Source organism: Orycteropus afer, unplaced genomic scaffold (genome assembly GCF_000298275.1).
Source record: "Orycteropus afer afer isolate SDZICR_OR568_19922 unplaced genomic scaffold, OryAfe1.0 scaffold00094, whole genome shotgun sequence".
Taxonomy (NCBI): Eukaryota; Metazoa; Chordata; class Mammalia; order Tubulidentata; family Orycteropodidae; genus Orycteropus; species Orycteropus afer.
In genome coordinates, this window is record NW_006921681.1 from 2,426,845 (window position 1) to 2,448,960 (window position 22,116).

Here is a 22,116-nt window from a genome sequence, read left to right on the forward strand (position 1 = left end):
AAGCAAGGAGGGTGAGACTCTGTCTCACTTACTTTGGACACATCATGAAGAGGGACCAATTGCTGGAGAAGGACATCATGCCTGATAAAGAGTCAGCAGAAAAGACAGAGGCCCTCAATGAGATGAATTGGCACAGTGGCTGCAACGATGGGCTCAAACACAGCAACAGTTTATTGTGAGGATGGTATAGGACTGGGAAACGTTTTCATTCTGTTATACATGTGGTCACTGAGATGGAGCTGGCTCGACGGCAACTGACAACACACGTTTTGGGCAAACATGACAGTATGGTCAACCCTCTAAGTCATGTTCTATGAACTGCCTTCTGAGCCATCTGTTGCTTTAATTATGCAGTCAGAACTGGCACTGAGTGGCCCTGGGAAGGGCTTCCATCCAAGCGATGGACCCTCATAGGCTCTAAAGTTCTTTGAGGAGTCAAGAGTCTTCTGATAAAAAAAATAAAAAAAAGGAAATAATCATTTGCTCTCTAGAGAGTGTGTCATTTTATAAGTCACAATTCTATCATGAAAGCCAAGTTCCTTTGGAATTTATGGCCCTTAAGTAGGTTACTTCAATTTAATTGCATCTGTTCCTCACAACTGTTGATGTTCCTGAGAAGAGCAGATATATTCCACTGAATGTTAGATGTGGAGGAGGGGGGTGACATTGGAGAAGATGGTGCCTCAATAGGGAGGTAAAGAACATGCAGACACATAATTTCACCCATGGGTGCCCACCTGAGTCCCGGGGTGGTGTAAATGGTTAATGTGCACAGCTGCCAACCAAAAGGTTAGAGGTTTGAGTCCATCCAGAGGTACCTGAGAAGAAAGCCCTGGGATCTAATTCTAAAAGATGAGCCATTGAAAATGCTATGGAGCACAGTTCTACTGTGAAACACATGGGGTTGCCATAAGTTGGAACGGACTCCATGGCAACTGATTTGGTTTGGGTTTGGTGCCCACCTGAGGGGAGGTGAGACAGCAGCTCCATGCCACATGTAGTCAGATCAGCTGGTCTGAAGCCCAGGAGCCCAGGTGGTAGCTCTCCTGAATGAATTACATTTGATGGAATACAGGCATTTCGGATGTCTAGAGTTCTCCAAGAATGGAGTGGAAAGATATATGAGGTTTTGAAAATTGTGTTCTCTGGGTTTTCAGGTAGATTTTACAAAAGAGACTGTGGCTTGAAGTTCTCACTAACAGTCAGATTTCAATTAGTTCTTTGATAATCTCTGATGCCAAGTGACAGGGTTCTTGAAAACAAGGGAACAAATGGTGGCCTATATTTTATTCAAAGTCTTCTTGACCTTAGCATCATAGCTCATCACTATGTAGATGAATGGCTGCATATATACATTTACATGTATGTGTGACATAAATTCAAAGGATACATTTTAAAAACTGACTGTACTTAATGATAGTATGTATTTTTATCCTACAAAATGCAGTCTTTGGAAGTATGACATGAAACAAATAAAAGACCCTTTTACTTAATTTCTTCCTTCCCCAGTTCTTTTCTCTCCTCAATATCTGGTAAAAATATGGTTACCTTTTTGATGAGATGGTTTTAAAAACAGCTCTGTCTCCTAAAAACATGCCAAAGATTCCTAGTTTATGTTTTTGATACTTTCTAATGGTCTTAGTGTTCACCAGCCTTGACTATACTTGGAAAAGATGTATACGGAGGATAAATTTGGACAGGTATTGAATATAATAAACTATATTTAAATATTTATATGTGGAATTATTTTTTTTATGGTGCTGTTCTTTAAATCATTGAATAAGGCCCTATCATTTCTCCAAAAGATTTATGAGCACTGTCTTACAGCATATAGATCATTTTTGCCTTTGAAAGATATCTCAACTTAAAAATGATTTCTACTTATGATATTTTACATGCATTTATTATTGTGGTGAGCATTATATCCTGCTGTTTCACAGCAAGAATTGGAGGATTTCTTCTGAAAATAGCACTTTATTTGTGGGAGGCTGAAAGAAGAGAGGGCAGGGATGAGAACTTTATTTCATTTGCCTATAGCCCAGTAAGGACTCCTGGTGGCACAATGGCTAAGTGCTCAGCTATTAACTGGAAGGTTAGTGGTTCAAATTCAACCAGCAGCTCCATGGGAGAAAGACCTGGCAAATTGCTCCCATAATGACTACAGCTTAGAACACCCTATGGGGCCAGTTCTACTCTGTCACGTGGGGTCTCTATGAATCAAAATCAACTCAATGGCATACAACAGCAAAAATGACAAGAGTCCAGGAAGGCGAGTAAGAGGTCCAAACAATACCTAAGATGCCCCTCAGTCTCTCCTGTGAGCATCTGAAGCTAAAGGAAATACTGGCTCCTCTCCTCTGCTGAGTGTCTTAGAATTCTGTGATTTTTATTTTCCGCTTAGGCTACCAAGACCTCCCTTCCTCTTTCTTCTTTGTCGATTTGAAGAGGTCTCATTCTATTATTGGTTGTTGTTGTTGTTGTTGTTATGTGCCGTTGAGTCGGACCTGACTCATTGAGACCCCTCCTTGGGTTCCCAAGGCAGTATCACTACGGAAGTAGATTACCCCATCTTCCTTCGGAGGAGTGGCCGGTGGGTTTGAACTGCCAGCCTTCTGGTTAGCAGTCAAGTGCCTTAGGCACTATGCTACCAGAGCTCCTCTATTATTGGTAGCTATCTAGATAACAACATTTTATTTATTTATTTAAACTTTTTATTGTGATTTGGGTGCAGTTTTACAAAGCAGATTTGTTTTAGTTCATACATTTTTTTTTCATGATGTTGACTACAGTCCCTACAATGTAACAGCTGTCCTCCCATGTTTTATGTTGTGGTTACTCCTTCCCTGTGTCCTTCTTACCTATGTATTTCTGCCTGCCAAGCTCTTTCCCTGTACAAATGCTGCCCTTCTAATCTCCCATGGTTGACTGTTCTCAGGAGTGCATTTCCCTGGTGTAGTTGTTCAGTCATGGGTCTGTCTATTGTTTGGCTGAGAGTTGAGCCACAGGAGTGAGTCCAATTCCAGGTCCGAAAGGTAACTTGGAGCCATAGCCTTGGGAGTCTCACCAGTCTCTATCTGACAAGTAATCATGGTCTTTTTATATTTTTTAATTTTGTCCCACATTTTTTCCTACTTTGGTGAGTAGTGACAGGGGTCTTAAAGCTTGTGAGTGGCTATCTAAGGATGCAATTATTGGTCTCTTCTCATCAGAAGCAAAGAAGAGTGAAGAAAATCAGAGAGGTATAGAAATAATTAGTCCAAGGGACTAATGGATCATGGGAACCTCAGCCTACATGACTCTGAGGCCAGAAAAACTAGATGGTGTCCAGCTACCAATGCCAACCACTTGGAAAGGGATCACAATTTGAGATCCTAGATAGAGTGGAAGAAAAAATGTGGAACACAATTCAAAAACAACCACTTGTTGTTAAGATTGATACTAATACATTAGACATCTCAATGAAGGTCCCTGGATAGCACAAATGGTTTGCTCTCAGCTACTACCTAAAGGGTGGTGGTTCAAACCTACCCAGTGGTGCTTTGTAAGAAGGGACTGGTTATCTACTTCTGAAATATTACAGCTGAGAAAACTCTATGGAGAGGTTCTACTCTGTAATGCATGGGGTTGCCATGAGTTGGAATCAACTCCCTGGCAACAGGTTTGGGTTTTTTGTTTTTTGGTAGGCATCTCATGGGCTAAAATGAGGCGAACTCTGAGACTTTTCAGAATAAGACTTCCTGTGGCCAAGTAGAGAATTTCTGGTTTTATTGTGAAAACAAACAAAACCCAAAAGTGGTGAGGTTTGCACACAGAGAAGGGCTGGGTAGCTTGATCATTAGTGCTGTCCACCAGAACCTTCTTGATGTCCTCCTTCTGGGCATATGGTGAGCTTTCACTTAATGCTTTCTGAATTTCAGGGTGATCATGTGACTTGCTTTGGCCAGTGAAATGTGAGTGGAGATGACATGTGTCTCTCCAAGGCAGAATTTTAAGAGTCACAGTGTCATTCTCCACATTTTGTGTGTGTGTGTGTGTGTGTGCCTTTGCAATCTTGGAAGCACAAGTAGAGATGGAGCTACCACCAGCTTATCTCACTGACTGAGACTGACCTCCAGCAGAGTCCCCAGTTGATCCACATGGACATGTGGCATAAACGAGAAATAAGCCTTGATTGTTACTGCAGCATAGTGTAATCTATCCACACTAATACAAAAAGAGTAAAACAAAAATACTGATTTGAAATGCAGTATCCTTCCATCATCTGTGCTGTTTACACACTCATCTCCCTAACCTAACTGTCCTCCCGCAGGGAAACTAACTTGCTAATACAGTAAAACTTGCAACAGTTGGTACCTGCGGAAGGTGAAAACCCGTCAGAGAAGGAAAACTCAAATACACTGAAATCTATGAGAGCTGCAACTCCACAGAACTGCCTTGATTTTCTGGATCTCATAAGTTTTCTGCCTGTGACAGGGTGCAATCTTACCATTTTTCTGTTGCTTGTTTTAGTCAAAAATATTCAAGTTTTCTTGTTCTGACAGATTTCTGCCTTATTCAGGTTCCAGATTTCACAGCTTTTACTGCATTTACGACTAAAAGAGAGCAATAGAAAAGTGGTAAGACTGCACCCTGTCAGAGGCAAAGAAATTGTGAGACCCGGAAAACAAGGCAGCCCCATTGAGTTCCAGCTTTCACAGGTTTGAATAGCAAATTATTGTCCCTGAGCAAAGGGATAAAGGAGAGTCTGATTAAGCGTATGTGTGTGTGTGTGAGTGTGTGTGTATAGAAAATGTATGTTTCCTTAGAGCTTTATCAGTCTATTCCCATGTAGCCCTCGATCAGTGAATGGACATGTGGGACAGAAGATAGGAGGATAGGGGGTGGGGTGGTGCTCAGCACCTCAGGAGGAAATCACTTTACCCAGGGCTCCATGCACTAACAGATTTTGGAGTGATTTATATCAAAACAGTTTAAAGCATTTACTAGCTGTAAGAACTAATTTCCAATAAATCAGACAGTATTCCCTTGGGAACCAGAAATAAATGAGGGCAAAAGAAATGGCTAAGGGTTGTTGAGCAATAAAGAGATGGGTTCTAGATATCTTAAAATGGTATTTAAATGGACAAAGTTGATTTAACTGTCTTTCTTCACATCTAGGAGTAAGATTTAAGTCTATAGTATGTCATTATAACCAGGAATTATTCACCAGGAGACTTTCAGCATTTCATACACATCCCACTTAATGGCAATTTTAATATTCCAGTTTCAGTTCCAAATTGTAATGAAAAGGCATTAATTGCTTGATTCCCTGCAAAGTCCATAAAAAAAAAAAGAAGCTAGAAAAAAGTTCAAATTTGGTACATGAGGCAGAACTTTCATTATCTAATTTTAGTCATTTTTTCTAATTAAAATTTTTAGATGACTATATATTTTATTATCTTCAACTCCACAAGTACTTCTTACCCACATGCTGATAGCCTGGCATTGTGCAGGGCCTTGGAGAATACAGGGAATATAGCACATGCCTGTGGTTCCTTGTGCTCCAGAAGTGTAAATTTCATGGGAAGAGTAAGTGGTGGTCCATCTGAGAACTCTCGGAAGCAGTGTGTGAATGCATGCCAAGATGAGAGGACAGGAGGAGCTCCCAGGGCTAGCAGACCCTTGAAACACCTTCAGGCAGCTGAAACTTAGGGCCCAGAAGCCCCAGTTAGGCTAGGTGGTTGGGGAGGGTGGTAATGACAGGGCTCCCTCTCACGGCTGACAAGAAAGTGGGATGTTCTTGAGAGAGGTGAGGGAAGAGGAGGAGGAGAGGGAAGGCCTCTGTGGGTCCTGCTTATATGCACATGCATGTTGCTATAATGCAGAACCTCCAGACTAAGATAGTCTAGGAAAAAAGGCCTGCCAGTCAACTTCTGCAAATCAGCTGATGAGAACCCTGTGGGTCACATGGTCTTATCCACAGCCAGTCATGGTGTTCTGGTTCCCTAGTGCGCTGACAAGAATATACCACAAATGGGGTGGCCTTAACAAACAGGAGTTTATTCTCTTACAGTTTGGAGGCTTTAAGTCCAAGTTCAAAGTGTCAGGCTCTGGGGGCTGGGTGAAAGCCCCTCAGCCTTGGGCTTCAACTCTGCCTTCAGCTCCCGGTCCTCTGTAGCCAGAGGCTTTTCTTCCTTCAGATAGCTGCTAGCTGCTAAGGCTGCCAAGCCCAATGTTGACAAGTAAAAAGGCACAGTCCTGATGTTACCAAACCACATGGCAGGCCATTAACTTAAGTCCGTTGTAAGTCCTAAGGTTGGCAGAGCACAGCAGGCTGCTGAGCAACGATACGGCTACATACAAGGTCCAAGCCAAAGGCTAGAGACCATTCCCAAGGCTTCTTATATACAGGAAGCAGACCATATCCCGAAGGCAGCTACTCAGCTGCTTGTGGTAGATCCCACCATGGAGCTGATTGCCAGTCTCATCGTGGGGAATAACTACCACCAGCTGCCCAGCCACTCAACTAGGCCCAGCCAAGTTGACACACAAACATAACTACCACACATGGGGATGGCGCAGGACCAAGCAGTAGTTTGTTCTCTTGTGCATGAGATCATCATGAGTCAGGGCTGATTTGATGGCAGCAGACAACAACTACCAATCTCCTTTATCTTCCCAACCACAGTGGGATTTTTTACTCCACTTTTATAGATGAGAAGACAGACTCTGAGAGATGGAAAGCTTGCCGAAGGTTTCTGAACTAGAAGGTTGTAGGCAGTCTTCAATCCAGGCTATGCTCCCTTTCGGGATACTGAACAGCACCCCATAGCTGATCTCAGTAAGTTCCAGGAAAGCAGGTTGCCACAAATACCCAGGAATCCGTGTCTGCCTTGTTGTTCTCTTGCATAAAAGGTAGAATTGTATCAATGGGTAACCCTACCCACTGGAACCCGGTCAGCAGTCTAGGTGGGCTGGACTCTCAGGAGCTGACCTAGAACTTGCAGCACATGAAAAGTGACTACCCGTCTCCTGGTCTTGACTCTGCCCTCAGGAGAAGCTCACATTGTAATTGGTAAATGAGGAGCCTGTTTTCAAAAGGCAGGGACTGTGCCTAGTGCCCTCCCTGCAGACACATAGAAGGCTCAGGCATTTATCTCTTATGTCACTCCTTTGCTCAGAAGCCTCTGGGTCTCCACACATCACCTTGAATGAAATCCATGCTGACCAGGGCCCCCAACACCTCTCTAACCTCTTTTCAAAGAGGCTCAGCCTCACACCTCATCAGCTACTTTGGCTTCTCCAGGAGGCGGCTCCCACTGTGGGGCCCTTTTAGAGCCATTGCCTCTGCTTGGAGCTGTCTTTCTTCTCATGGTACCCATGGGTTCCTCATTCTTTCACGTCTTTGTTCAAAAGTCTCCTTTCTGGGGAGTCCCTGGGTGGTGCAAACAGTTAACACTAAGCTGCCCACTGAAAGGTTGGAGGTTCAAGTCCATCCAGAGTCACCTCAGAAGAAAGGTCTGGTGATCTACTTCTCAAAGATCAGCTATTGGAAATCCTGTGGAGTACAGTTCTCCTGTGACACCTAGGGGATTGGTATGAGTTGGAGTTGATTTCACGCAGCTGGTGGTTTTATGCCGACATGTTTTTCACCATGTGGTAAAAAACACATGAAACCATTCTGTAGACATTAGTAAGTAAGCACAAGTAAGCCTGTGCTTACTTGGGTAATCTGCCACTGGAAATCTAAGGGCAGGAGGAAATTGGGAATAAACCATGTTTATCCTAGCATTGCTGGAGGAAAAGATGACAGAGGGATGCATAAAGGGTAGGAAGTTTTTGTTTCAATTTAAAAGTTTTTAATGCAATATTTAAGATATCCAAACACATAAAAAACTGCAGTGAATAGGCCTGTGCTCACCACAAGCTTGGTGAAATAAAACAGTTATTGTATCCCTCTCTGTCCTCCCGGAGGAGAGGATGTTCCTATACTTCTGCTATATATATATATATATATATATATATATATATATATATATATGCGTGTTTCTAAACAGTGGGTGATTGTCTTTCATATGTTCTTAATCTTAATATGAAAGATAGTACATTGCAAAACATGCTTTTTTGAAAAATGTAAACGTTTTTTGTTTGAAACAATTTCAGAACTGAGAAGTTGCAGAAACAGTAGAGAATTCTTTTATATCATCACTTGAATTCCACAGTTGTTAACATTTTATTACATGAACTTAATTATCTATCCATCTATCATCTACATATCAGTGTGAATATATATAACATTTAAATATTTTTCTGAATAAAGTATTTTTCTGAAATACATGTAATGTTTTTCTGAAACATTTGAGAGTAAACTGAAGACCTGATGTTCATTTACCTCTAAGTCCATCAATGTATATTTTCTAAAACCAAGGATATTTTTATGTGACCACAGTATAATAATCAAAATCAGGAAATTAACATTGATACAATACTATCATCTAATCCTCAGATCGTATTGAAACTGTTCCACTACTGTTCTTTTTGGCAAAGGAAAAATAAATGTTTTTGTTCATTTTTGGTCTAGAGTCCAATTCAGGATTGATGTTGCATTTAGTTGTCAGGTCTCTTTAGTTTCGTTTAATCTGGAGCATTTCCACAATCTTTCTTTTTCTTTCCTGAACTTGACATTTTTTAAGGGTACAGGCCCGTTATTTTGTAGACTGACCCTTAGTCCAGTTGGTTTGATATTTCTTGTGTTAGATTAGGTTAGATATTTTTGTTCAGAATACCTCAGAAGTGATGTTATATCCTTCTCAGTACATTATATCAGGAGGTACATGGTGTCTAGTTGTATCACTGCTGGTACTGTTAACTGATCATTTGGTTAAGGGGTCATCTGCCAGGATTTTTCACTCTAAAGTTGCTATTTTCCTTTTTATAATTAATAAATACATATCATCAGGAGATGCTTAGAGATTATGTGAATATCTTGTTTCTCCTCACATTTATTTTAATTTTAAAAACATCAAACAGCTTGATTGAGATATAATTCACATTCTTTATATTTATCCACTTAAAATATACAACTCAGTGGTTTTTAGTATACCCACTGGGTTATGTAACCATCACCAAGTCAATTTTAGGAAATTTTTATCACCTCAAAAACAAACTCTATACCCTTCAGCTATCCTATCACCCTCCTATGTTCCATCCCCTACCCCAGTCCTTGTTGTTGTTAGGTGGCTTCGAGTCAACTCTGACTCCTATACTGTGTACAACAGAAGGAAACGCTGCCTGGTCATGTGCCATCCTCACCATCCTTGCTATACCTGAACCCATCATTCCAGCCACTGTGTCTGTCCATTTTGTTGAGGGCCTTCCCCTTTTTCACTGATCCTTTACTTTACCAAGCATGATATCCTTCTCCAGGGAATGGTCCCTTCTGATAATATGACTGTTTTGGTTCCCTAGTGCCGCTCTGACAAGAATATACCACAAATGAGATGGCCTTAACAAACAGGAGTTTATTCTTACAATTTGAAGACTTTAAGTCCAAGGTCAAAGTGCCAAGGCCTAGGGGCTGGGTGAAAGCCCCTTGACCTTGGCTTCAGCTCTGCCTCCTGCTCCCGGCCCACTGAAGCTGGAGGCTTTTCTCCACTCAGCTGCTGGCTGCTGAGGCTGACAAGCCCAAGGTTGACAAGTAAAAAGGCATGGTCCCGCTGTTACCGAACCACACGGCAGGCCATTAATTTAAGTCCACTGAAAGCCCCAAGGTTGGCAGAGCATGGCAGGCTGGTGAACAACGACACGGCTACATGCAACGTTCAAGCATGCCATAAGCTGGAAACCATTCCCAAAGCTGCTGCTTGTATATGGGAAGCAGAGCACATACCCAAAGCAGCTACTCAGCTGCTCCAAGAGATTCCACCATGGTCTTATTACCAGTCTCACCATGGGGAATAACTACATTCAGCTGCCCAGCCACTCAAGCAAGCCCAGACAAGTTGACAAACAAACGTAACCACCACAATGACCAAAGTAGGTGAGACGAAGTCTGGCTATTCTTGCCTCCAAGTAGCATTCTGGCTACACTTCTTCCAAGACAAATTTATTCATTCTTCTGAAAGTCCATGGTACTTTCTGTGTTCTTTGTCAAAACCACAACTCAAAAGCATCAACTCTTCTTCGGTCTTCCTTATTCATTGTCCAGCTTTCACATGCATATGAGGTAATTGAAAACACCATGGCTTTGGTTAGGCGCACCTTAGTCTTCAAAGAGACATCTTTGTTCTTCAACATTTTAAAGAGGTCTTTCGCAGCAGATTTGACCAGTGCAATATATCATCTGATTTCTTGACTGCTGCTTCCATTGGTGTTGATTGTAGAATCAAGTAATATGAAATATTTGACAACTTCAATCTTTTCTCCATTTATCATGATGCTGCTTATTGGTCCAGTTGTGAGGGTTTCTGTTTTCTTTATGTTGAGATGTAATTAATACTGCAGACTGTAGTCTTTACTTTTCATCAGTAAATGCTTCAAGTCATCCTCACTTTCAGCAAGCCAGGCTGTGTCATCTGCGTATCACAGGTTGTTAATGAGTCTTCCTCCAAGTCTGATGCCACATTCTTCTTCCTATAGCCCAGCTTCTCAGATTATTTGTTCAGCATACAGATTGAATAAGTATGGTGAAAGGATACAACCCTGGCACACTCCCTTCCTGGTTTTAAACCATGCGCTATCTCCTTGTTCTGTTCCAATGACAGCCTCCTGGTCCATGTACAGATTCCTCATGAACACAATCAAGTGTTCTGCAATTCCCATTCTTCTCAATGTTATCCATAATTTGTTATGATCCACACAGTTGAATGCTTTTGCATAGTCAATAAAACACAAGTAAATGTCTTTCTGGTATTCTTTGCTTTCAGCCAAGATGCATCTATCATCAGCAATAATATCCTTCATCCCACGTCTTCGGAATCCAGCTTGCATTTCTGGAAGTTCCCTGTCAATATACTGCTGCAACTATTTTTGAATTATTTTCAGCAAACTTTTACTTGCATGTGATGTTAGTGATATTGTTTGATAATTTCCGCATTCTGTGGGATCACCTTTCTTTGGAATGCAACAAATATGGATCTCTTCCAGTCAGTTGGCCAGATAACCGTCTTCCAAATTTCTTGGCATAGACAAGTAAGGGTTTCCAGTGCAGCATCCAGTTATTGAAACATTTCAATGAGTATTCCCTCAATTCCTGGAGTCCTGTTCTTCACTAATTCCTTCAGTGCAGCTTCAACATTTTCCTTCAATACCAGTGATTTTGATGATATGCCACCTGAAATAGATGAACATTGACCAGTTCTTTTTGGTATAGTGACTGTGTATTCCTTCCATGCTTCTTGTATCATTCAACAATTTGCCAACAGAATCTTTCAGTATTTCAAATTGAGGATTGATTTTTTTCTTCAGTTCTTTCAGCTTGAGAAAAACCATGTTCTTCACCTTTGGTTTTCTAACTCCAGGTCTTTACACATTTCATTTAATAATTGACTTTGTCTTCTTGAGTTGCTCTTTGAAATCTTCTGTTCAGCTCTTCTAATCTTGTCACGTCTTCTATTTGTTTTAGCTACTCTTTCCAAGAACCAGTTTTAGAGCCTCCTCTAACATCCATTTGGTGTTTTCTTCCTTTCCTGTCTTTTTAATGACCTTTACTTTCTTCATGTGTGATGTTCTTGATGTCATCCCACAATTCATCTGGTTTTTGGTCACTGGTGTTCATTGTGTCAAATCTATTCCTCAGCTGGTATCGAAATTCAGGTGGGATATAATCAAAGTCATATTTTGGCTCTCATGGACTTGTTTTTATCATCTTAAGCTTCAACTTAACTTGCATGTGAGTAGTTGATGGGCTCTTCCACAGTCAGCTCCTGGCCTTGTTTTGGTTGAAAATGATTGAGCTTCTCTATCTACTCTTTCCACAGATGTAGTCATTCTGATTCCTGGTATTCCATCTGGTGAGGTCCATGTGTATAGCCACCATTTATGTTGTTGAAAAAAGATATTTGCAATGAATAAGTTGTTGGTCTTGCACAATTCTTTCATGCGATCTCCAGCACCATTTGTATCATGAGGGCTATATTTTCCAACTACCAGTGATTCTTCTTTGTTTCTAACTTTTGCATTTCAATCACCAGTAATAATCAACACATCTTGATTGCATGTTTGGTCAATTTCAGACTGCAGAAGTTGGTAAAAATCTTCAGTTTCCTCTTCTTTGGCTTTAGTGGTTGGTGCATAAATTTGGATAATAGTAGTATAAACTAGTCTTCCTTGTAGGCGTATGGATATTATTCTATCATTGACAGCACTGTACTGCAGGATAGATCTTGAAACACTTTGTGACAATGAATGCAACACCTTTCTCTTCAATTTGTCATTCTCAGCATAGTAGGTCATACGATTGGTTCAAAATGGTCAAATCCAGTCCATCAGCTCACTAATACCTAGGGTATCAATCTTTATGCATTCCATTTCATTTTTGACAACTTCCAATTTTCCTACATTCCTACATTGTACATTCCACGTTCTGATTATTAATGGATGTTTGCAGCTGTTTCTCCCATTTTGAGTCATGCCCCATCAGCAAATGGAGGTCCTGAAATCTTTACTCCATTTCTGTCATTAAGGTCGACTCTACTTTGAGGAAGCAGCTCTTGCCCATTCATATTCCGAGTACCTTCCGACCAGAGGGGCTCATCTTCAGGCTCTATATCAAACAGTGTTTCAGTACTGTTCATAAAGCTTTCCCCTAATATATTAGACAGTGTTTCACTGCTATTCATAAAGTTTTCACTGGCAGAGTCTTTGAAAAGTGGATGGTCCTGTCCTTCTTCCGAGTCTGTCTTAGTCTGAAACCTACCCACCATGGGTGACCCTGATGGTATTTGAAATAGTGGTGCCAGCCTCCAGACTCACAGCAACACACAAGCCACCACAGTATGACAAACTGACAGATGAGTGGTAGACCCCAGCCTTAAGCAACCACTAGTCTACTTTCTGTCTCTATAGATTTCTCAATCTGGACTTTCATATGAATGGAATTATATAATATGTAAACTTTCATGACTAGCTTCTTTCCCTTAGCACAATGTTTCTAAGGATACTTCAGTACTTTTTATGGCCAGATAATATTCCATTGCATGGGTATACCACATTTTGTTTATTTATGCATCTGCCAGTGGATATTGTTTACTTTTTGACTATTATGAGTATGCTGCTATAAATATTTGTGTACAAGTGTTTGTGTAAGCACATATTTTAATTTCTCTTAGGTATATACCAAGGAATGAAATTGCTGAGTCATATGATAACTTTATGTGTAATTGTTTAAGGAAATGCTACACAGTTTTACAAAGTGGCTGCACCATTTTACATTTCCACCAACAGTGTATGAGTTCTGATTTCTCCACATCCTCACCAACATTTGTTGTTATTTGATTTTTAAATTTTAGCCAACCTTGTGCATGTGAAGTAGTATGTCATTTTGGTTTTGCTTTGCATTTCCCTGATAACTAATGATGCTGAACATCTTTTTGTTTGCTTATTAGGCATTTGTATATTTTCTATGAAGAAATGTCTATTCAGATTCTTTGCCTATTTTCAATTGGGTTACTTGTCTTTTTATTATCAAATTAATTATAAGAGTTCTTTTCACTACCCATCTGTCAGTTTGTCATACTGTGGTGGCTTATATGTTGCTATGAGGCAGGAAGCTCTCCCACCTGAGTTTCAAATACTAGCAGGGTCACCCATGGTGGACAGTTTTCAGTGGAGTTTCCAGACCAAAACTGACTAGGAAGAAAGGCCTAAAAATCTACTTCTGAATATTAGCTAATGAAAGCCCTATGGATCACTACAGAATATTGTTCAATATAGTTATGGAATCTAAGGTGCAACTATTGGTCTTTTCTCATCTGAAGCAGAGTGAAGAAAATCAAAGGCATCTGAAAACAATTAGTCCAAGGATATGATTGACCCTGAGACCGGAAGAACTAGATGGTGCCCAGCTACCAATGCCAACAAGTCAGAAAGGGATCAAAACTGGAGATCCTGGATAGAGTGGGAGGGGAACTGTGGGACAAAATTAAAAAACACAGAAATGACCAGAATTACTGGTCGGATAGAGTCTAGTGAAACCGCCAAGACTATGGTGCCAGGTTACCCTTTGGGCCTGGAACTGGACTTACTCCCATGAATTGGCTCTTAGCCCAACAGTAAAAAGACCTACATGCAGAACATCTACCCCAGGGTGATAGACCCACCTACTCTAGGGAGATACACCCCTTGGAGCAGTAGGGCCATGGGGCACCAGAAGGGCAGCATTCACATAGAAGGAAAGGTGGACAGACAGGAGTACTTAGTTAAGAAGGGCACAGGGAGGAAGTAGTCACAGGGACGGGAGGGGAGAAGAGTTTGTTATGGTTGGGGATAGTAATTGGGACATGAAATCAAATGTACACAAACTGTTGAATGTAAAACAAATTTTGCTCTGTAAATTTGCACCCAAAGCACAATAAAATTAAAAAATGTGTATGTAGTTATGGAAGATGATCCCCCTAGATTGGAAGGCATTCATAATACATAGTGGCTGCAACAATGGATTTGAGCATACCAAAGATCATGTTGAGGACCAGGCAACATTTCATTCTGTTGTACACGGAGTCACCATGAGTTGGAGCTGATGTGAGACAAGTAATGACGACAACAACAACAGCAACAATAATAAGGAGTTCTTTATAGACTTTGAATACAAGTCCCTGACAGATACATGGTTCAGAAGTATTTTCTCCCTTTCTGTGGGGTTTTCTCAGTTTTAGTGATGGTGTCATTTGAAGCAGAAAAGTTAAAATTTTAATTAAGTCCAATATATCTGTTTTTTCTCTTTCGTTGCTCATGATTTTTGTGTCCTAAGAATCCATTGCCAAATCCAAAGTCATGAACAATTACTCTTCTATTTTCTTGTAAGAGTTATATAGTTTTATTTCTTGCATACAGATATTTGATCCATTTTGAGGTAATTTTTGTATATGGTATGAGGCAAGGGTCTAACTGTGTTGGGCCACATATATTGCATGTGACTATATAGTTGTTCCAGCACTATTTGTTAAAAAGATCATTCTTTCCCCATTAAATGGTTTGGCATCCTTGTTGAAAATCAGTTGATCATAACTGTATGAATCTCTTTCTGGACTTTCAATTCTATTTGATCTTTGTGTCTATTCTTATCACACTGTCTTGATTACCTTTGCTTTGCAGTAAGTTTTGATACTGGGAAATGTGAGTCTCCCTACTTTTTCTTTTTTCCAGTATTGTTTTGGCTCTTCTGAGCCCCTTGCAATTTCATATGAATTTTGGAATCACATGCTCAATTTCTACAAAGAAGTCAGCTGTAATTCTTCCAGGGTTTGTCCTGAATCTGTAAATCAGTTTATGGAGTATTGCCATCTTAACATTGTTGGCTTCCAATTCATGAATATGGGATGCTCAGTGATACTGGGTGTGGGGGGGATATGGAGGTAAGGACCATAGTGGGTCCCACTCAGAGGAGGTGACACCAAAATGACTGCCTATAAGTTTTTTTGTGCAGTGTGTCAGCAGAAATTTATTTTTTTATAAAAATATCCCTGTAGTTAGTTATAACAACAAAAAGATTTTTTGTAAGCCCAGCTTACATGTATCAGTATGCCTGAAAGACATTAGCTCTATGCTAATTCACTTTTTGAAACTTTCAATGGATTCCAGTCAAAGCTGTCATTATTGCCCAATTACAATGACACTTCAGATCACATAGTGTCATCTGCAGATTAAGCAATGCTGTTGTTTTCATTGCTGCCAGTGTTCCTGTAGTCACTGATTTTGTCAGATTTTCTGGTGTTTTAGCTACAATATTGTGGTATGTATTGTTTGTGAATAATAACTTTTTTGATACTGAAGTAGTAATTAAAGGAAAAGAAGGGGAAAAATAAAAACTGGCTTCTACTTAGTTACTAATATTGTAGCTAGTAATGTATGTAATTCAATGTAGAAAGATTTTACAAAACAATTTTGTTAGTATTCATATAATCTAAGAAATATTCTTTTTAAGCAATTTACAATTACATTTATCACATATTATTCTATAATTACACTTGATAATAAACATTACTAATGATTTCGTAAAGGAGCTCTGGTGACATAGTGGGTAAAGCATTTGGGTGCTAGCCAGAAGGTTGGTGGTTCAAACCACCACCTGTGCTGCATGAGGAAGATGAGGCAATCTACTTCCATAAAGATTTACAGCCTTGGAAATCCAATTGGGGTTGCTGGGAGTTGGAATTGACTCAGTGGCAGGGGGTTTTTGCGTTTTGGTAAGGATTCTGTATGATCTGGTAAGGAAGGAGATCCATGGGGCGGGGGACACCATGAATTACCACACTGGGTGACACCAACCCTAGTAATGCCACGGAGGATGCTTTTTTCATATATTTATATCTTCTTTCATTTTCCCCAATGTTTGTAGCTTTGAGACTATAAGTTTTGCATTTATTTTGTTAAATTTATTCCTAGCGTTTTATTCTTTTTGATGTTATTATAAATGGAATTGATTTAATTTCATTTTTGGATTGCTCATTTTAAGTGTATAAAAATACAATTGATTTTTGAATATTGATCTTGTATCCTGCAACTCTGCTGAACTCATTTATTTGTTCTAATTTGGATGTGTTATCAGGAGGGACCAGTCATGCTTGGCAAGACATCATGCTTGGTAAAGTAGAGGGTCAGTGAAAAAGAGGAAGACCCCTCAATGAGGTGGATTGACTCAGTGGTTGCAACAATGCACTCACATACAGCAGTGACCACGAGGATCGCACAGGACCAGGCAGTGTTTTTTTCTGTGATACATAAGGTCACAATGAGTCAGAACTAACTCAATGGCTCCTAACATTTTTTTAAAGTAGATTTATTAGGATTTTCCATATATAAGATCATGCTATCTCTGAATAGAGTTAGTTTTACTTCTTCCGTTCCAATCTGGATGCCTTTTATTTCCTTTTGCCTAATTGCCCTGCTTAGAATCTGCAGTACAATGTTGAATGTTGAATGTTGAATGTAGCTTTTCTTGTTTTGTACCTCATCTGAGAGAGAGAAAAAACATCCAGTCTTTCGTCGTTAATTATTTATTTATTTTAAGTTTTCAACGTGTTTTATTCACGAAAGCACGACCCAAAGGGCTGCCCCCACCCAACCCAGGGTTTCGCGAGCCTCGGTTGGAGCTTAGGATTTCCCATGCGCGCCTGGGATGCGACTGCGGGCTCTAACTTCCGCCTGGCAGCCGCCCGCCCCACACAGATTGGTGAATGAACCACGGAGCGGAGACACAGCCAGTCTGAGGGCAGGAAAAAGCCCCCAGGCGAGCGAGGCCTGGTCCCCGGAGAGGCCCACGAGAGCGAGGAGGGTTCCGTGCGGCCGGGAGGGGGTGGTGGCAGTTGTGAACCGGTTCCTTGCTCTCACCTTGAACATCTCATTGTTAATTATGATGCTCAAACCAAACTCACTGCCACTTGTCAATTCCAACTCATAACACTCTCATTGGGTTCTAAAGCTGTAAATCTATGGAAGCAGACTGCCACATTTTTCTTCTGCAGAGTAGCCACTGGCTTTGAACCACAATCTTTTGGTTAAATGCCTTAACTAATATACCACCAGAACTCCTAATTATGATGCTAGTTTTGGTTTCTCCATACAAACTTTTAATAAAATGGAGAAAGTACCCTTCTAGTCCTACTTATTGAATATGAATATAGTGGAATTTATCCCAGGAATGCAAAGGTGGTTTAATATCCAAAAACTCAATTAATGTAATATATATTAGCAATAAAATAGAAAACAAAATCATACAATCATCTTGTTTTGGTTACCTAGTGCCACTTTTGGTTACTTAGTACCACAAATGGGATGGCTTGAAGAAACAGGAGTTTATTCTCTTACAGTTTGGAGCCTTTAAGTCCGAGTTCAAAGTCCCAGCCTCTAGGGGCTGGGTGAAAGCCCTCAACCTTGGACTTCAGCTCTGCCTCCTACTTCTGGCTCACTGAAGCTAGAGGCTTTTCTTCACTCAGCTGCTGGCTGCTGAGGCTGACAAGCCCAAGGTTTTCAAATAAAAAGGCATAGTCCTGATGTTACAAAACCACATAGCAGGCCATTAATTCAAGTCCATTGAAAGTCCCAAGGTTGGCAGAGTATGGCAGACTGCTGAACAACGACACAACTACATGCAGGGTTCAAGCATGCCATAAGCTAGAGACCATTCCCAAAGCTGCTGCTTATATACGGGAACCAGACCACATACCCAAAGTAGCCACTCAGCTGCACCTATAGATTCCACCGTGGAGTTAATTACCAATCTCACCATGGAGAATAACTACATTCAGCTGCCCAGCCCCTCAACCAGGCCCAGCCAAGTTGACACGCAAACTTAACCACCAAACATCTCAATATTGTTGTTGTTGTTGTTGTTAGGTACCTTTGAATCAGTTCCAACTCATAGTGACCCTGTGTACAATAGAATGAAACAGTGTCTGGTCCTGCACCATCCTCACAATTGTTGCTATGTTTGAGCCCATTGTTGCAGCCATTGTACCAGTTCACCTCATTGAGGGTCCTCTTTTTCACTGACCCTCTACTTTACTAAGTATGATGTCCTTCTCCAGAGACTAGTCCCTCCTGATAACATGTCCAAAGTAAGTGAGGCAAAGTCTCACCATCTTTGCTTCTAAGCAGCATTCTGGCTGCACTTCCTCCAAGACAATTTGTTTGTTGCTCCGGCAGTCCATGATATGTTCAATATTCTTTGCCAACACCTTAATTCAAATGCATCAATTCTTCTTCCATCTTCCTTATTCATTGTCCAGCTTTCACATGCATATTATCAGATTGAAAACACCATGGGTTGGCTCAGCAAACTTTAGACCTTAAAGTGACATCTTTGCTTTATAACAATTTAAAGAGGTCTTTTGCCACATATTTGCCAATGCAACACATTGTTCCATTTCTTGGCTGCTGCTTCCATGGGCTTTGATTGTAGACCAAAGGAAAATGAAATCCTTGACAACTTAAATCTTTGCTCTGTTTATCATAATGTTGCTTATTGGTCTGGCTGTGAGAATTTTTGTTTTCTTTATGTTCAGGTGTAATCCCTTGAATAGATGCAGAAAAATCATTTGGCAAAAGTGAACACCCTTTCGTGATAAAAATACTCAACAAATAGGAATGGAACTTCTTCAATCTTATAAAGAGCATCTATGAAAAAAAAAAACCCACAAAAATACATGCAAATAATTATATGTGTGTATATGTGTGTACATATGTATTTATACATATACATACATACACACATGCATATATGCTGGATTGATTTGCTAGTATTTTTTTGTGGATTTTTGCATCCATATTTTAAGAAATACTGGTCTGTAGTATTTTTTTTCTTATGATGTCTTTGGATTTGGTATCAGGGTAATACTGGACTCATAAAGTGATTTTGAAAATGTTCCCACCCCCTCTATTAATTTGGAAGAGTTGCTATTAATTCTTCTTTAAATGGTCGGTAGAATTCAGTAGTGAAGTCATTTGGACCTGGGCTTTCCTCTGTGAGTAGTATTTATTATTATTATTAATAATAAGTTTATCTCTTCACTTGATGTGTTGTTGTTGTTGTTAGGTGCCATTGAATTGGCTCTACCTAATAGGGACCCTACATAAACCAAAAAACCAAACTCACTGCCATTGAGTCAGATCCGACTCATAGCAACCCCTCCTTGGGTTTCCGAGGCAGTATTGCTACAGAAATAGATTGCCCAATCTTCCTTCTGAGGAGTGGCTCATGGGTTTGAACCGCCAGCCTTCTAGATAGCAGTCAAATGCCTTAGGCACTACATACAACAGAACAAAACACTGTCCGGTCCTGTGCCATCCTCACAGTCTTTGCTATGCTTGAGTCCTTCTTGCAGCCACTGTGTCAGTCCATCTCACTGAAGGTCCTGCCCTTTTTTGCTGACTCTGTACTTTACCAAGCATGATATCTTTCTCCAGGGACTAGTCCCTTCTGACAGCATGACCAACGTACATGAGATGAAGTCGGTCCATTCTCGCTTCTCAGGAGAATTCTGGCTGTAATTCTTCCAAGTCAGATTTGTTCATTCTGGTAGTCTGGTATTTTCAGTATTTTTCACCAGTACCACAATTCAAATGCATCAGATTTTCTTCAGTCTTCCTTATTCACCATCGAGCTTTCACATTTATATGAGGTTATTGAAAATACCATGACTTGGGTCAGGTGCACCTTAGCCTTCAAAGTGACTTCTTTGCTCTTTAATACTTTAAAGAGGTCTTTTGAAGCATCTTTGTCCACTGCAATAGGACATCTAATTTCTTCACTCCTGTTTCCATGATCACTGATTATAGATCCAAGTCAAATGAAATGTTTGACAACATCAATCTTTTCTCCATTTATTGTGATGTTGCTTATTGGTCCAGTTGTGAGGATTTTAGTTTTGTTTATGTTGAAGTATGATCCATACTGAAGACTGTAGTCTTTGATTTTCATCAGTAAGTGCTTCAAGTCTTCTTCACTTTCAGCAAGCAAGATTGTGTCATATGGATATCATAGGTTGTTAATGAGTCTTCTTCCAATTCTGATGCCATGTTCTTCGTACGGTCCAGCTTCTCTGATTATTTGCTCAGCATACAGATTGAATAAGTATGGTTAAATGGTACAACCCTGATGCACACCATTTCTGATTTTAAACTATGTGGTACCCCCCTGTTCTATTAGAATGACTGCCTCTTGGTCTATGTACAGGTTCCTCATGAGCACAATAAGTGTTCTGGAATTCCCATTCTTTGCAATGTTATCCATAATTTGTAGTAATTCATAGTTGAATGCCTTTGCATAGTCAATAAAACACAGGTAAACATCTTTCTGGTATTCACTTGATATGTATGCATGTGCCGTTGAGACATCTCCAACTCGTAGTGACATTATGTACAACAGAACAAAACACCACCCATTCCTGTGCCAGCCTCACGGTCCCTACTGTATATGAGCCCATCGCTGCAGCCACTATGTCAATCCATCTTGTTGAGGGCCTTCTCCTTTTTTGTTGACCCTCCACTTTACCAAGTATAACATCTTTCTCCAGAGAACAGTCCCTCCTGACAACATGACCAAAGTAGGTGAGATGACGTCTAGCCATTCTTGCTTCCACGGAGCATTCCTGCTGTACTTCTTCCAGGACAGATTTGTTAGTTCTTTTAGTGGTCCATGGTTCTTTCAGCATTCCTCACCAACACCACAGCTCACTTGATACAGATCTGTTAATATTGTCCATTTCTTCTTAAGTCAGGTTTGATAGTTTGTGTCTATCTAGGAATATGTTTGTTTCATCTACATTATATAATTTGTTGACACAAAATTGTTTATTTTCAATCCTTTCAATTTCTGTATAGTTGGTAGTAATACCCCCATTCTTTCACATTTATGTCTAATTTAAGCCTTCTCTCCCTTTTTTTCCTTCCTACTTAATTTAACTAAATTTCATTGATCTTTTTAAAGAACCAGTTTTGGTTTCATTGATTTTCTCTATTGCTTTTTATTCTCTATTTCACTAATACCCACTCTACTCTTTATTATTTCTTTCTTCTGTTTGCTTTTGATTTAGTTTGCTCTTCTTTTTCCAGTGTCTTAAGATGGAAAGTTATGTTATTGATATGCAATCTTTATTTTTTCTTTAAGTATCCATTTACCAATATATTTTTCCTCCTAAGCACTGATTTAGCTGTATCCCACAAGTTTTACTATGTTATATCTTTCTTTTAAAAAATTTACCTCAGGATCTCAAAACCTACTATACAGCCACAGTAGTCAAAACTGCCTGGTATTGGTTTAATGGCAGATACATAGACCAATGGAACAGAATTGAGAACCCAGATATAGATCCATCGACCTACAGCCAGCTGATCTTTGACAAAGGCCCAAAATCCATTAAATGGGGAAGAGAATATTTGTTTAATAAATGGTGCTGGCAAAACTGGAGATCCATTTGTAGA

The 22,116-nt window shown here is 40.1% G+C and overlaps 1 protein-coding gene across 1 annotated transcript in view; it reads left to right on the forward strand.

The window, feature by feature from the left end:
- The window catches only part of CAMTA1 (calmodulin binding transcription activator 1), a 1,273,846-nt gene that overhangs the window by 566,705 nt on the left and 685,025 nt on the right, over window positions 1-22,116 (forward strand). The window lies entirely within an intron of this gene.